This window comes from Podarcis cretensis, assembly GCF_951804945.1.
Source record: "Podarcis cretensis genome assembly, chromosome: 3".
Classification (NCBI taxonomy): domain Eukaryota; kingdom Metazoa; phylum Chordata; class Lepidosauria; order Squamata; family Lacertidae; genus Podarcis; species Podarcis cretensis.
In genome coordinates this window covers 110,796,416-110,812,576 of record NC_137172.1, presented here as the reverse complement: position 1 = coordinate 110,812,576, position 16,161 = coordinate 110,796,416, and the positions used below count along the sequence as shown (strand labels likewise).

Sequence of the window (16,161 nt, the reverse complement as noted above, 5' to 3'; positions counted from 1 at the left end):
AATCTTGTGCTGGCAGCCATGCTGGTACCTGGATTAATTGCAAAAGTAACCGAAATTTAAAGTTAATGATTTTTGTGTGTGACTCTAGGCTTCGAACCATTTTGTAATGCAGCCTGAGGCCTCATGCAGTGAAATAGGCTCCCAGGTCCACGTTACACCCTGGAACATTAAGGATGGACTCTCAGAAAACTCCCTTCTGAGAACTGTTGGCTCCGCTGTAGTCTAAACTGACTAGCAGCAGTACGCCAGGGTCTCAGAATGAGGTTTTCCTGAGCCCTACCTAGAAATGACAGGGATTGGGCCTGGGCCACTTTGCATGCAAAGCAAATTTAGCACTTCAAAGACTGGTGACTCGTTTGAAGGTCACAGCGCCTTCATCTTGTGGTGCAGCTACCTCTGCAACATTCAGCAGAAATGCTTCCTTGGAATAAACTTGCTGGGTAGGTACCTGGGATCCAGATTCATCTTTCATCTGTTTAAAGAGAGAAAGGTCATAGCTCTGAGACAGAGCAGCTACTTTGCATGCAGAAGGTCCCAAGCATCTCCACGTTGGGCTGGAAGAGTCCTCAGTCAGAAATCCTGTAGAGCCATTGCATTGACAATGCTGAGCTTGATTGGCCAATGGTCTGACTCTGTATGAGGAAGATTCCTTTATTCCTCCCACAGAGATGATTGTGGAAGAAGGATTGTCCAGCCCGTGGCCCTACGGCCTTTTTTGGCGGCCCTCGGCAACATTCAAGAAAAACACACACCTGGTGCATGATATTCATGAAGCATGAATATATTTTTGTGTGTGTCATCATGCATTGTTAGCAACAGCTCATACATCTGTTTCTGTATTAAATTTGTTCAATAATTGAATATATTAAATATATTCATTGTGCATTCGATTATATGTATTTAATTAAATATACTAATTGTGTGTTTTAAATAATAATAAATATATGGCAAACACGTTCATTTATGAAATGGAAATTTAATTCAGTGAGTGGCCCAGGGGTTCTGTGTCGAAATAGCATTGCGACCCGCTTGGTGTGAAAAGCTGGACATCCCTGCTTTTGGAAGGGCTCACTCTCCTAAGAACCACTCTGGTTTCCTTCTCCCCGTACACTTAAATGGACTGTGCTGCCCTGCTCTGTCAACACAGCCACCCCCTCAGTTACCATCACTGTGCTTTTTCCTCCAGCACACAAATGCCTTGATCACAGTAGATGGTCTACCAAAAAAAAGATATGGAAGTTTGGAAAAGCAGGTGCACAGAAAAAGAACGTCATCGAGAAAGCACATTTTGAATCATAGGCAACTATTCCTACAGCATTTAGCAGTCTCCCAGGTAAGTGCACATGGAACAGATTTTTCGGTTTCTCAGATTTGAAATGCTGCATGAAAAATTCATGACCAGCATCCAAATCTTGGAAATCCTGGCAGGCAGATAATTTGCAGAATTCCAATTCACTTGTATTCCCAAGATCTTGTCCACCATCTCATCGTGTTCCAATGAGCAATGCACCAAGGTCGAAATTTAACTCTGGACTTGGCATAAGTGTGCTTTTGTTAGACAAAGGCAGCTCAAATATCACTTCCCACTAGTAATTGAAATATGGGTTTTGAACAATGGAAATTCAACCTTGCCTGGTCAGGATATTTGGTGTGGATTGTCCACACACTCAATATATGTGTAAGAAATTGGAGATAAAGAAGGCAGGTTATTGTAAGGGAGCTTTTCATGCAGGCTATAACAGGAAAGACACTGTAATTAAAGGATTAGGAAGACTGGATGCAATTTCCTTCCTATTGATTTGTTGATACAGGAAATGAGAATTAATTTTCTCATTTCATCTAGTGAGTACAGGGCTTGTGAAAAGTGCCTGATTGACAGCACTGGGAATTGGAGCCTTATTTATACACATTAAGAAGGTACATTGTGCACCTTAAAAGTGAAACCTCTTTGTCTCCTCTGCCCTTCCCAACCCTTGCAGATGAAAACTAGGACACTTGTACTTTGTTAAGAAAGTGAGCAGCTGAAAGGACAATTCAGTCATTAAAAGAAAAAAGAAAAACCCGCCAGTTTAATATCAGAGTAAAGGCTATCCCATGTTGGCAAAAGCTTCACAAAGCTGGAAAATAAGGCTGAGTGTACCAAAATTCCATTTCATGCTCATGTATTCAAAACTGGTCCAAGCAGTCCAAGCGATGAGGTCTGCTATGTGAAGCTTTAGGGAGCCCCAAAGGTATGTGTGAATGTGAATTGTTCTGCTTGTACCTGCATCTCTGAGGTCAGTTTTCAGATCTGAAAACACTTATTTTTCTGAGGAAAGCCCAACAGCTGGACTTGTCCTGTTGTATGATTCATAGCAAGCTCATTCTCCAGCCACTGATCCTTACACAGCCAAACCAGACCTATCCACACACAACACTGCCTTACAATTAGCACCACCCGATTGTGTCTGATCAGCTAAGCATTACCACATTATTAAGTGTCTTTCACAATGTCATCATTAACTTTAATGAAGACGATTTTTCCTCAGGGCTAAAAGATATTGTCTGTTTTCCACGAAAGGTGAGGTCCATCGCTTATTGCCAGCCACTGTAGCCAATGGTATGGAACACTAGCTTTGGGGAGACAATATGATTCTGATCCAAAGGGGGGGGGGTGTATAGTCTATGGATGCCCTTGGTGTTTCTTCTAAACAGAGAATCTCACACCCCACTCCTGGGGGGGAAAAGTCTACATGGTCATGTTAAAGAAACCCAGTCTACCTAGAGAGGGTAACATATGCAGAAATTATGGATCTTTGGAGAGGAAGAGCCTTTCCAAAAGTAAGCACAGTAGAGAGCAATTCTAGGAGACCCTTATCTAGCAGAGATCAAACAGCTGGCACAATTCATCACCCCATTTGCAGTTGGCAAATTTTGTGTGTCTGCTTCAACTGTTTGGCAGGTGGGGATGAAACATTTCAGGGGGTCCAGGTGCTTACTGTGGAAGCAGTAGAGCATCTTTTTCTAATTCTTTTAAGACCGGGTTGTGGCTAAACTGCAACTCCCATCATTCCCAACCGTTGGCCATGTTGGCTGAGGCTGATGGGAGTTGGAGTCTATCAACATCAGGTGGGCCACAATTTTCTCCATCCCTGAGTTAACAAATGGGACCTACTGAAGTGGTACATGAAGCGGATGATATTTTACTATTTAAAAAATACACTTTCCCCCCAAGACATTTTCCCACAGATGCTAGTAGACCAGCAGTTTTGTGGGGCATTTGACTAGACTATATTTAATACATTAATTGATCTAAAGGAAATCTTTCGGAAGTTTTGAAATTATTATCCCATTATTTGTTATGTTTCGAGTTCTTCTATATAGTCCCATTGATTGATTTTTTTTAAAAAAATGTGAAGGCTCCTTTTCATATACATATTTCTATCAAAGATAAGGCTTTCATTCCAGACCTGTCTTGGTGTTAACCCAAAAATAAAAATAAAAAAATAGACTGTACCTATCGCGGAAATTTATGACATGGTATCTAATTTAGAGGCCCAGAATTGAATTGACAAATCGTATCTCATGTCCCCATCAAAGTGAAATTGGCTTCTTCCTGCCTGTATAAAATAATGCCCATGCGGTACAAATAAATTTATTTAAAAGCGTGTTTAATCTTTCATGCTGCATGGAAAATAATCAGAACTTACTGGAGCATGCCATTTTCCTGCGCAAGAACATTGAAAACAGGATAAGTTTTTCCTCCGGAATACAAGACCCAAAGGCCAACCCTTGCACTGATTAATTGCTGTGTAATCTGTCAGTTCAGAATCAGGGGGTTTGGGGGCTGGGGGTGGACAATCAGAATTAAATTATTTGTAAGGCAATTTAGCATGACCTTAATGAAATCTAAGGTCCACCAACTTAGTCTATTAATCTCTGTGGCACTGAAAGCAGTGGGAGATTTGTCTCAGCGTGTCATTAAGAATTAATTTATTTCTTCGAAAACTGCCAGGAAGAAAACTATATAATAGCATTTGAAGCCATATGCATGGCATATATGTCCACGAGAACATAATGAAGCCGTCTTGTGCCTAGTTAGTCCATTGGTCCATCTAGCTAGCCCATGGCCATACACTAGTGGGCAGCAGTCTCCCAAGATCTCAGACCTTTTTAAACTGGAGATGTCAGGGACTGAGGCTGAGACCTGTTTCAAGCAAAGCAGAGGATCTATCACTGGGTTTTGGCCCTTCCTTTGTCAAGAGGCGGGTCACCACATTCTGCACTGGCAGGAGCTTGCAGGTAAAAAGAAGTCCCATGTACTGTAGAGCTAGTTGTGCCTTACCGTGGCAGATACAAAAGCAGTTGTCACTAGGAGAAAGGTCCTAGCTTAGTGGTAGAGCATCTGGAATGTCCCATGTTTCCTCCCCCCTATAATTTGTATTAAATTTTCTGTTTTACATTTTAGAATATTCATTTAAACAACCTTAAAATATCAATGACTTCCCTTCTTCTCTTTCCATGGTTCATTTTGCATAACATAAATCCCTACATATGTTATATTGAAGGAATGGGTTTCCCAAAACCCAAAACTGACTGTGCAGGAAGTTTTAAACTGCACCAAAATCTCCATTTTTCCTTAGCTAAAATCCATTAACTTGAGCTCTGAGTCAATGTATAAACAAAAACCCGGCTGTGCTCAAAGCTCTCTCCCTTATCAGTCCGTGACAGCAATGAGTGACCTTGTCAAGTTCCAGTAGAGCAGGAATGATGCGTCTGTATCTTATCTTATGTCCTGACCACAAAGACCACAGACCCAGTCTGGGAACAACGCCAGAAGCGTGTTCTCGGAGATTATGACCTCTTCCTCCAAGATAAGAGTAGGAAGAGGAAGATCCTTTTATGGTCAGAAGTACAGGAAGGAATTCCCTTTTATGGTTAAGAATACCAGAGCAAGAACATATGTGATGTCAACCTGAGTACATAGGCTGACGTGGTTGGAAGGAGGGAGAGGGTGCCTGGAGGATATATATACTGCATGAAACTTGCATTTCTTTGGACTTGCTGTGGACTTGATCACACAAGTGCCTTCTGCTATGCAGAGAGCAGAATAAACTCTTTCTTTGAATCAACCTCGGTGTCATTTGACTTCCTTCCTCCTGTCCTGGAGCAACACAGACCCAATCGGTGAACTCCAATAAGGCTACAATATAAACTAAACCATTCAGTATACCATTATGATATCCATCAAAACTTATTTACACTGTTTAATTTATATTAATGCTGCCCATGTTTTCAAATGTACACAGGTTTCCTCCATATATTCAATAAAAGTTTTCCAGTCTTCTCTAAACGTATGTGGAGTCTCCTTCTTTGGAGGTCTTTAAGCAGAGGCTTGACAACCATATGTCAGGAGTGCTCTGATGGTGTTTCCTGCTTGGCAGGGGGTTGGACTCGATGGCCCTTGTGGTCTCTTCCAACTCTATGATTCTATGATTCTATGTTCTTCTTGTTCTCTTATTCTATATGTTATGTTTGCAAGCAGTGCATATTCCGTCAGCTTAAGTTGACATTCTTCTTTAGCTGGGACCTCGCTTGTTTTCCATTTGGGGGCTAACAAAACACAAGCCGCAGTAGTAGCATACATAAATAACCTTTTTTGACACCTGGGAATTTCTGTCTGAATTATTTGCAACAAAAAGGACTCTGGTTTTTTTTTGGGGGGGGGGAGTACTTTTGTACATTTTTTTCAATTCATTGTGAATTATTTCCCAATAATCTTTTACCCTTTTACAGGTCCACCACATATGATAAAACATACCCTCAGTCTCATTGCATCTCCAGCACTTACTGGATTTAGTCTTATAAAGGTAAAGGGACCCCTGACCATTAGGTCCAGTTGTGACCGACTCTGGAGTTGCGGCGCTCATCTCGCTTTATTGGCTGAGGGAGCCGGCATACAGCTTCTGGGTCATGTGGCCAGCATGACTAAGCCACTTCTGGAGAACGAGAGCAGTGCACGGAAATGCCGTTTACCTTCCTGCCAGAGTGGTACCTATTTATCTACTTGCACTTTGACGTGCTTTCGAACTGCTAGGTTGGCAGGAGCTGGGACCGAGCAACGGGAGCTCACCCCGTCGCAGGGATTCGAACCGCGACCTTCTGATCGGCAAGTCCTAGGCTCTGTGGTTTAACCCACAGCACCACCCACGTCCTGATTTAGTCTTATACATCTTAGCAAATCTGCTCAGAATTAGATACCATGTTCCATTCCTGGCGTCTCCAGTCAGGGCTGGAATGCCTTTTGTCTGAAACCGTGGAGAGCTGTTGTCAGTCACTGTAGGCAGTACCAAGTTAGATGGATCAAGGGTCTGGCTCACTCAAAGGCAGCTGCCTGTTTTGCTGAGCTAGAGATGAGGTCTGCAGCTTTTCCCACAGGGACAGTTGGCCATGTGCTCACCTGGCCGCCATTACAACCTGAAATTCCAGATGATGAATCCAAGCACACACCAAGGTCACACAATCTGAGTGGCCTCTGGATGCCAAGCAGTTTCAGTTAAGGGGAACCACAGTCTTGGGACTTCCTGTCCACAATCACTTTAGTCTTCTCTGGATTCGTTGTCAGAAGAGACTCACCTGCGTTCAGTTCCCAGGAGTGGCGAGGGGCCAAGCAGACACAGAGACAATATAACTTTGAGCAGGATGAAAGCAAGAAGCAAAGATCAATATGTTGGTGGGACTGAATTCCATATCTCAAAAGAATCTTTCTTAATAATGTCATATAAACATTGATCAGGAGTGCGTAGGAACAAGGTAAACTCTGTATGATGAAAAAAAGTAATAGGTCCTAGTTCCTATAATGGCAAAATTAGGTAATTTCATACAGCCCCCTCTGTTCTGTGGTAACGTATTGTTATGATGTGGGAGGGGGGCAGGCCCTTCTAATTCCTGTAATAGTCAAACTAGCTTCCTTGTGAGGTGATGGGCCATTAAGGGGAACAAAGGAAATGGATCCATGTAAGACAACAAATGGATCAAGGATAGTTTGTTGTTGTTTAGTCGTTTAGTCGTGTCCGACTCTTCGTGACCCCATGGACCAGAGAACGCCAGGCACTCCTGTCCTCCACTGCCCCCCGCAGCTTGGTCAGACTCATGCTGGTAACCTCGAAAACACTATCCAACCATCTCGTCCTCTGTTGCCCCCTTCTCCTTGTGCCCTCCATCTTTCCCAACATCAGGGTCTTCTCCAGGGAGTCTTCTCTTCTCATGAGGTGGCCAAAGTACTGGAGCCTCAGCTTCACAATCTGTCCTTCCAGTGAGCAAGGATAGTTAGAAAGACTAAATCACAGAGTTGAGAGTTTGAAATGTGTAAGCTAGAAGATGGAAAAGAAGCAGGCTGAAGCCTGTGTTTGAGAGAGAACCTCGTCTGATTTCTGCTTGAATCCAAGACTGTGGTTACAAGAGATGCAAGATCCCCTTGGGGTGTTGATGCTGTGAGCCCCTCCATCATAGGTCCAGGTTGTATATATGTGTAAATGAACCATATATCATAAAGACACTACAGTCTCCACTGTACCAAGGGAATTAGTTTGTCATTCCCGTACCCCACCAAAATTAGTGTTGTTATATAGATATTTCCTACACAAACACATGCATTCAAGCCAACAAAAGAAAAGAAATACAGACTAAGTAAAGCATCATATTTAAGGATCATCGCTGTACCGTGGTTTATCATGGTGTTATTAGAGGAAGGAGGAACAGAATAATATTAACTTTACAACACAGTGATAGCTTTTGCAATTGTGGTGTGTAATATAATGCCAGATTAAGGTCTGGCAATATCTTTAACACAGAAAGATGGGCTGACCCAATGCTGGAGAAGTCAATTGTCCAACCCAAAGTATTATCAATTGCTGAAAGTAGACACTAAAAAACACAACAGCCTTGTGTCCATCTGTATTCACCTGCATCTAGAGGAAGATGCTGCAGAGATTTATAGCCCATAAAACAACAACACAACCCAACTCCCCAAAATGTAATTTTACTTTGAAAAACCGAGTTACCACTATAGGCATGTCTCAGCTTGACAGACATAATGATTTGCCAACCAAAACATCTTGAAAACACGGGCATTTATTATTCCTCTGAAGTGAAGTGTTGAAGCTCATTCTGCATTCAGAAACTCTGTGTCCAAATTAAGAAAGAATAAAACAGTGAGTAACTCCGTTACTTTCCTAACAATGGTCCATTAACTCTAAATCTGTAGCAAAACAATAAAAAACAAATATCCATTAGTGCTGGGAATGAGGAAATTATGAGTGCCCCAGGCTAATGCTGTAGGCCATGGTTGTTGATTCTCAGCAGCCTCACTGAACAAAGAAGACTGAAATTAAGAGGAAGGCCTGTTTCCTGGCTTTACCCCTTATAAGAGCAGCTAGCACAGTGGTTGTTCTGAGCTTGGCAGAAGATAGCATGGCCCAGAAGATAACATGGTTCTTTTTCTATCTTGGTGATAATGCATCATGAAAGACTATAGTCTGCTCAAAGTGGTGGTAAGTAACCTTTTTGTCCACATGCCATGACAACATGCTGGTGGTTGGGCCACCGGTGTGTGTGTAAACATGATAGATCAGGTCAGTGGCCTATCAAGGTAAGTCATGATGGGTGTGATGGCCTGGGATTCAGACTCAGATGCTGAACCTGAGGGATCCCAGCCTGCACAGAACCCACCTCCAGAACCAGCTGAGCCGGGGCTGTGGCATGAGCCTGAAGGGTCCTCACCTGTGCTGGGTCCTCAGGTGCAGGCATCAGCTGAGTCTGCTCTGGCTCCTGAGGGGATGGAGGACCCATTGCCTGCAGGTGCTCCACTCTCAGCCCTGTCAGAGGAAGCGGAGGTTGCCTCTGGGTCCGGTAACCCTCCAGCCTCTCCTGAGCTGCAGAGGCTCAGGCCAGAGAGGCGGAGGGAACTATGTTCCCACAGGAGGAGTGCTCACCTCCAGGCCAGGAGAGGCGAGTCACCAGAGGATCGAGGCCACCCTATGCCTCAGGGCAGATAAAAGCCGGCCAGCCCCAGTCCCAAGTTGTGGGAGCAACATTGTTGGTTGCTAGTTCCTGCCTGAACTCTGTCCTGCTTTCCTGCCTGAGCTCCTGACCTGCCCTGGCTCCCTGCTTGCAAGCCTGTTCCTGACTTCACCCGACTCCCTGCCCGGCACCCAGCTTCAGCTACTACGGACTGCCTCCATGTTGCACCTTTGACCATGGTAACCCACTGGACCAGCACAATGGCCTATGGAAGCCCACAAATAGGATCTGAGTGTAGCAACGCTCTCCCAACTTGTGATTCCAAGCACCCATTAGTCAGAGGAATACCGCCTCTGACAATGGGAGCAGAGCGCAGAAGACATCCTTAGCCTCAGGCACACACATGTATTTTCCATGGGGCAGATGTGTGATTTTCATGAAGCACTTCATCTTTCCCAACATAATCACCCTCCCCACCCCCAGCCTGCCAAACAGGGAACTCTGGGGATTTTAGCTCTGGGAGGAAAACAACTCTCAGCATAGCCAACAACAGATCCCAGAATTATTTGGGGAAAGTCATGACTGTCTAAAGTGGAGACTATGGTTACCAGATTTTTTTCAATGAATCTGGGGACACTTTTTTTTTTGAAGCTGAGTAGCAACAGGGAGTCAGTAGTGGAGATGGTGAGGCAAAAGACCCTGGGCCCAAGCATACATGCGTATTGTATAAAGGTGCAAAGTCCTTCTTTCACACCCTGTGAAACATAAATGCACAGAGTTTTTTTAAAAAGCGGCAATGGCTGCCCGTGACTCCGGAGCCTCCCCCGATCAGTCAAAACAAAGGGGGAAGGGGGCAGGAGATCACACAAGACACATCATATGGGGACTTCCAGCGAGGAAAAATGGCGGGCGCCATGCCAGCAAGCAGCTCTTGAACCCAGCCAGAGCCAACTGTGCTACCAGACTGGCTTTGGGCTGCTGAGGCTGCCGCTGCCACATTTCCTGGGGACAGATTTGCAAATCTAGGGACATTCCAGGGATGGAATTTGTCCAGGGACAGATTTGCAAATCAGGGGACTGTCCCCAGGAACCGGGGACATCTGGTAAGCCTAATGGATACCTTTCTATAATTTTTGGGATGAGAAACTCATTAGAGTTCAGGAAGGCAAAGTGAGTAGGTGTTGAACACACAGCAGGGAGAGAAATCAGGGAGGCATCCTCTACAGTCCTCTAGTTTGAGTTTGATGGCCTTTCAAAAGACAGTCATCTATTTGAAGTTGCCATCTATTTGGCAGTCAGAGTCCATTTTAAAGATAAGGAACCATAAAAGAAGAGAGGGAGAAGGAGCCTTGCTCACCAACCCTTCACATCTCCTGGTCAGCAGACTGAGCAGATACGCAGCTGGGGTCTCCCTCACTATAGCATTTCTGTTTCTAAATTTGCATCTATACATATAAATCACATATGCAAACTGGTGTCCTCTTTTTTGGGGGGGGAGGGGGATGGTGCAAATCCTCTTTTTTGACATTGCAGGGCTGTCTGCTCTAGCTCTGTCTTCAAACCCTGCTTGAGTTGATTATTTCAAGAGCTGGCAAGGAAGATACAGTAAAAAAAAAATCCTTCCCATAATACACAGGGTTTCTAGCCAAGCTGGAAGCTGAAGGTGTTTTTTTTTAAGCTTCTCTGAAAGCAGCCGAAAGGTGTAGCTGCTTGCTACACAGGAAGAGATAGGACAGGAATAGATTAAAATGGCTTTAAAACAGAGGGGTGGCAAAGCATGTAGCAGTGACCGCTTCTTGCAGCCACTTACAGTTTTATACTGCTCAAAAAATATAAAAAGGGACGGCAGCCATTCCGATGCCATTGTTTGTGAGATTGGGGAGGCAGTCTGCAATCACAATGTAGAGCCGCAGGGCGGAAAACACCTTCTTCCCATCAGGGCTGCCCTTGAGTGCGAAAGACTCTAGGGCAGGGGTCTGCAACCTTTAAGACAAAAAGAGCCACTTGGACCCGTTTCCGGAAAAACAACAACTGGGAGCCGCAAAACCATTGCGACATTTAAAGCATGCGCGCTGCTGCCCTCCGATCTGACAGCGGACGGGAAGGTGACTTTGGGACGGTGTGTGCGTTAGTCACAGCGACGTCACAGCCAGTACAGTGCCCGCCACAGTGGGGAGTGTCGGGGCGCACAATGCGCCTCCTCCCCTCGCTAGTATCCACCCCGGAGCCACGGCAAAGGTGTAAAAGAGCCACATGTGGCTCCGGAGCCGCGGGTTGCAGACCCCTGCTCTAGGGGGTATCTGTAAAATTGAAGTGTTGCTGACATAAAGCTTTCAGCAAAGGAGAGAAAAATAGATGTGGAACGCTGAAGACGTTGCACAAGGGGCTATGCTCACCCGGGAAGAATATATTTCTGTGCCAGATAAAATAATAATAAATTGTGCCTCCTGTTTTTCTCTGCAGAGTGCAGCCCCACTCACGCCTTTGTGGCAAAATCTGATGCCTCGTCTCCAGGAGCTACCTGGAAGCAAAATGGGTGGTTAAAAGGAGAGAACGTAGTCATAAATGGTGGGTGTTGTTTGGGGCAGAGATGGATGCTGTTTCGTGACCACCATTCAAGAAGGTTTTTGTTGTGTGTCCTGTCAGTCGGTCAGGCCTCTTCGAGCCAAAGGTTAGGTTTTCACTAACATGCTCGTCCTTCTGGCATGTTTGCGAGGAGACATTCACGACTAACCTTTTCAAAAAACATTACTCTGTGTTCCACTCAGTGTTTCCTTGGCAGGGAGGACACCGCAGGGATCTTATGGATCCCCCCTTTCTGTCTGCACCTGGCACCCGGCAGGGGACCAAGTCTTTGTCCAAATCAAAGTGTCACAAAATGGTTTGCTCAGATTGGCTCCGAAACCACCTGACAAAGGAGATTGTTTGTCACTCTCAAAAGCAGGAACTTTCCCTCTCTAAAGGTGTGTGCGTGCGCATTTGCTTAGGAAGAGGACACCTGCTTGGGTTTTCAACTTGTCAGCAGCAGCTATAGACAAGATTTTTCCTTTGTTCCCTGATTGAGAGATTAACAATGCCTGCCTGGCAGGCAAGATTAGTAACTGCTTGGTAACTGAGGGCAGCTCTTCAGTTCTGGCACAACAATTTATATGCAGGTAGTGATAACAGAATGCACAATGTGTGCCATATCAGCTGTTAAATACACATGCGTGCCACATATCACTTGCCACCTATCCCTTTGCAATATACAAAAGCAGATATACCCTCCTTTCCTGATTGCAGGTTCTCTGTATTTTCAAGAGTATTGCCAAATGGTGGTGTCCTGCCATTAGACTTGCACAAACCTGTCAGTTTCCATTCTCTACATTTCTCATTTCCCCCTTATATTAAACTGAGTTCTTCACAATTCTGCAGGAATTCGTGATTAAAAAAGAAAAAAGAAACTCCTGAAAATTTGACAGAATGTGAGTGTGAACTTCTTATAATGAACACATTTTTGTCTGCCGTTTTGACTAAGGTACCATTTTTTGCAAGCCCTTTACCCTAATGTAATGCATTTTGTATGCTTTTATCACTAATGTATACATTAGTATGCACACTGTGCCCTAATATGCTTTTTTTTTTTTTTTTTGTAGATAACGGCATTGGAAAATCCAGAGAAGAGCGAATTTTGAAGGATGGCTGAGTTTTGGTTTGCATCTTGCTTCCAAAGTGCAAATCAGGGGAGTTTCCTTTAAATGAAAACAGAATCAAATGTACCTTCCATCCCTAGCTGGCATTGCTGTTTCCTCCAAGAACACGGGGACTAATGTGACATGGGCTTTGGCATTTGTCAATGTACATGACTTGGTGAGGACTGGACCTGTCAAGGCCTGGCTCAGCAGAACTGTTGTGAGCACCTCCAGAAGTAAAGAATCACACTTCTTCCTCATTTTTAGCTGCAGGAGTGACATTCAAGAATCACTGGGGCCACACTCAGCAGTGGCATGCCTCTTTCATTTAGTTCAGAGGCCGGCAACCTGGTGCCTGCAGTTATTTTGTGACTGGCACCTCCAACAGTCTCTCAAATTTTGAAATTGCTCATTGGCCCATAAAAGGTGGTGACCATTGGTTTAGTTTATTACACTTCTACCTTGCTTATCACAGAGGGCAAGGCAACATGCATGCGATTCCTAGGAGTTTCCCATCCAAACCAGATCCAGTTCTGCTTAGCTTCATCAAGATGGTGCCCTGAGAGCCATTTGGGTCAATGTGATAACATGCTAAGGTAATATCCTATGCTTTCACACTAGTTCTGGTCCCAGATGTTTCTAGAAATGTATACATTGTGCACATATTCTACCCCTCCCCCCACTCCCCACAACAATTTTACACACCTTGGAAAAGCTGTTGCACAAAGCAGTCTCTGGCTCAGTATTTTTTAGGTTTCTCCTGTGCAACTCAGCCCTAAATTAAGGGGGACTTTGCACAATCTGCATATAATATTGAGCTTCTGTTTCCTCCAATTAATGCTCAGGGGATTTATGTGAAGAACATCAACAGCGCTAATGGAATTACCTGCATAAATCTCCCACATTGCAGTGGAAGAAAATAGCCAGCCTCTAATCCCTTTGAAACCTTAAGGCAAGAGATTAGTTCTACGAAAGTATCTTCCCAAAATGATAAAATGCACCCTGTGTACAGTAACATTGATAGCACAGATATAAATGTAAACATGCATTGAGACACCGACTGAACCTTTGAAGCTGATTTTACCCTGAGTCAAACTATTAGTCAACTCTCCTCTGCCATGATATGATGCAGCCCTCCAAAGTATCAGGCTTTGCTAATTGATATACTTTAATTGCACTTGCTTTTCACTGAATTAGATTGGGAGATCTTTACATAGATTCCAAATGTCAAGTTAAGGTTCCCTCCAGACTGTCAGTATTTTGCAGGAAGGGCTGCGGGTGGCGCTGTGGTCTAAACCACTGAGCCTCTTGGGCTTGCCAATCGGAAGGTTGGCGGTTTGAGTCTGCATGACGGGGTGAGCTCCCATTGCTTTGTCCCAGCTCCTGCCAACCTAGCAGTTTGAAAGCATATCAGTGCAAGTAGGTACTGCTGCAGCGGGAAGGTAAACAGCATTTCCATGCACCCTGGCTTCTGTCGCGGTGTCCCATTGTGCCAGAAGTGGTTTAGTCATGCTGGCCACGTTACCCAGAAAGTTGTCTGTGGAAAAATGCTGGCTCCCTCAGCCTGAAATCAAGATGAGTGCCACAACTCCATAGTCGCCTTTGACTGGACTTAACCATCCAGGGGTCCTTTACCTTTTACCTTTACCTACCTTTTGTGTACAGATAAAAGTGGTTGATACATTACCTTGTTATTATAGACCTCTGGTAAGGGAACCTAATATGCAGGAACACGAGAGTAAAAGCAAGTTAAGAAACGCCAGTCTGGTCCAAGGTGCAAAGGACATAATTCTCATGAACATGGTGAGCAATGTGCTGGCATGCCAGGCAGTGTCTCTTTCTTATTCAGGTGAACAGCAGTTGTGGGCTGGTACATTGGCCAGTTTCTCCTTCAGCATCAGCATGACATCACAATGGCCTTTGTCTCTCCTTCTGGTGGGATACATCCATGTGAGGATACAGTGGCCAGTCTGTGAAATAGGCAGCATCAGCACGAGATCACAGTGGCCAGTTTTTCTCCCTCACCTGGCTAGCATGGGCCACAGTGGGTAGCCCCTGTACTTCAGGTAGGGAGCATCATCTTGTGGGGAGAGGCATTCATTCATCTTCATTCCTCTTCCACTCAGGCAGGCAGTAACATGTGGGCAGAATATTTATTTCTCTTGCGGAAGCTGCCAAAAGCAGGTACACATCAGCACAATCTCTTTCTCAGTGAGGTGGGCTTAGTTGGGAGCAGATGGTGGACCCTGTATGTTCTTCTCTTAGTGAGGTGGCCAGCATAAGTATGACTGTAGTGGTCATCTCACTGAAATGGGCAGTAGCATGTGGACAGAGAAGCAGCAGGCAAGGCAAAGAGCTGGCAAGTAGGCAATCCATCTATTACAGGGCCTCTCTAGTTACAGGAAGTGGATGTGGGTGGCGCTGGGTCTAAACCACCGAGGCTCTCGTGCTTGCTGATTGTGAGGTTGGCAGTTCAAGTCCGTGTGAAGGGGTGAGCTCCCATTGCTCTGTCCCAGCTCCTGCCAACCTAGCTGTCCGAAAGCATACCAGTGCAAGTAGATAAATAGGTACCGCTGCAGCGGGAAGGTAAACAGCATTTCTGTGCGCTCTGGTTTCCATCATGGCCAGAAGTGGTTTAGTCATGCTGCCCACATGCCCCAGAAAGCTGTCTGTAGACAAACACTAGCTCCCTTGGCCTGAAAAGTGAGATGAGTGCCACACCCCATAGTCACCTTTGACTGGACTTAACCATCCAGGGGTCCTTTACCTTTACCTCTACCTATTTTGCAGGAGGGAAATTTAGGTTTGTGCAATTAAAGTATTCTGCCACAACAGATCTATTTTTTTTTAAAGAAACTTGTCTTTGGAAAGCAATGGATAGGGTCCCTCCCCAGGCACCAGGGTGCTTTGTTTCTGCCACTTGGTGTGGAGAAGGCAACACACAAACACACACATTAAGCTGGCAAAGAAAAAATGGAGAAAGTTGCCTCTCTTTTGCCAGCCATCTCCATCTCTGTGCTGGCAGCAGAGCAGGGGAAATAAAATGTGTGTGAGGGAAATTCTCTCCTCGGTGGCCAGCAGATAAATTGTGTGGGCTGGCAGAGAAGGAATGGCGTGCTCTGTCCCTTCTTTGCTAACCTACTGTGAATCACAGCAATTTTGAGTTGTCTTACCAACCTTCATTGTCCCTCAAGGAGTTTTGTGGGTCAAGGAGAACACTCGAGGGGACGGGGCTATTCATTTGGGGGGCAAGCAGTGAGATGCTGTGTTTCCCTAAAAACACATGCCAGAAAGTGAGTTCAGCAGCTTCTGCCACACTTGAAATGTAAAGCCTGCCTTCATCTTTTATATGAGGCACTTTTGAAAAGCCCAACTGTAGCAGATAAGTGGATATCACCTGCAGATGAGGTCTCAAGAGCACGCACCTTTTTCCATCGTGTCTCGGAGGATGCAAATGTTGTCATCCACCGCAAATAGACCCTTAGCCATT

General features: G+C 44.9%; 1 long non-coding RNA gene across 1 annotated transcript; it reads right to left on the bottom strand.

Moving 5' to 3' along the window:
* Positions 1–5,484: 5,484 nt before the first annotated feature.
* On the bottom strand, positions 5,485–14,517 carry LOC307212714. The gene is made up of 4 exons (XR_013837132.1): positions 14,359–14,517; positions 8,043–8,163; positions 6,440–6,670; positions 5,485–5,592 (listed from the first exon to the last, which is right to left on the bottom strand). It is a non-coding gene; the product is annotated as an uncharacterized lncRNA (long non-coding RNA).
* Positions 14,518–16,161: the final 1,644 nt, after the last annotated feature.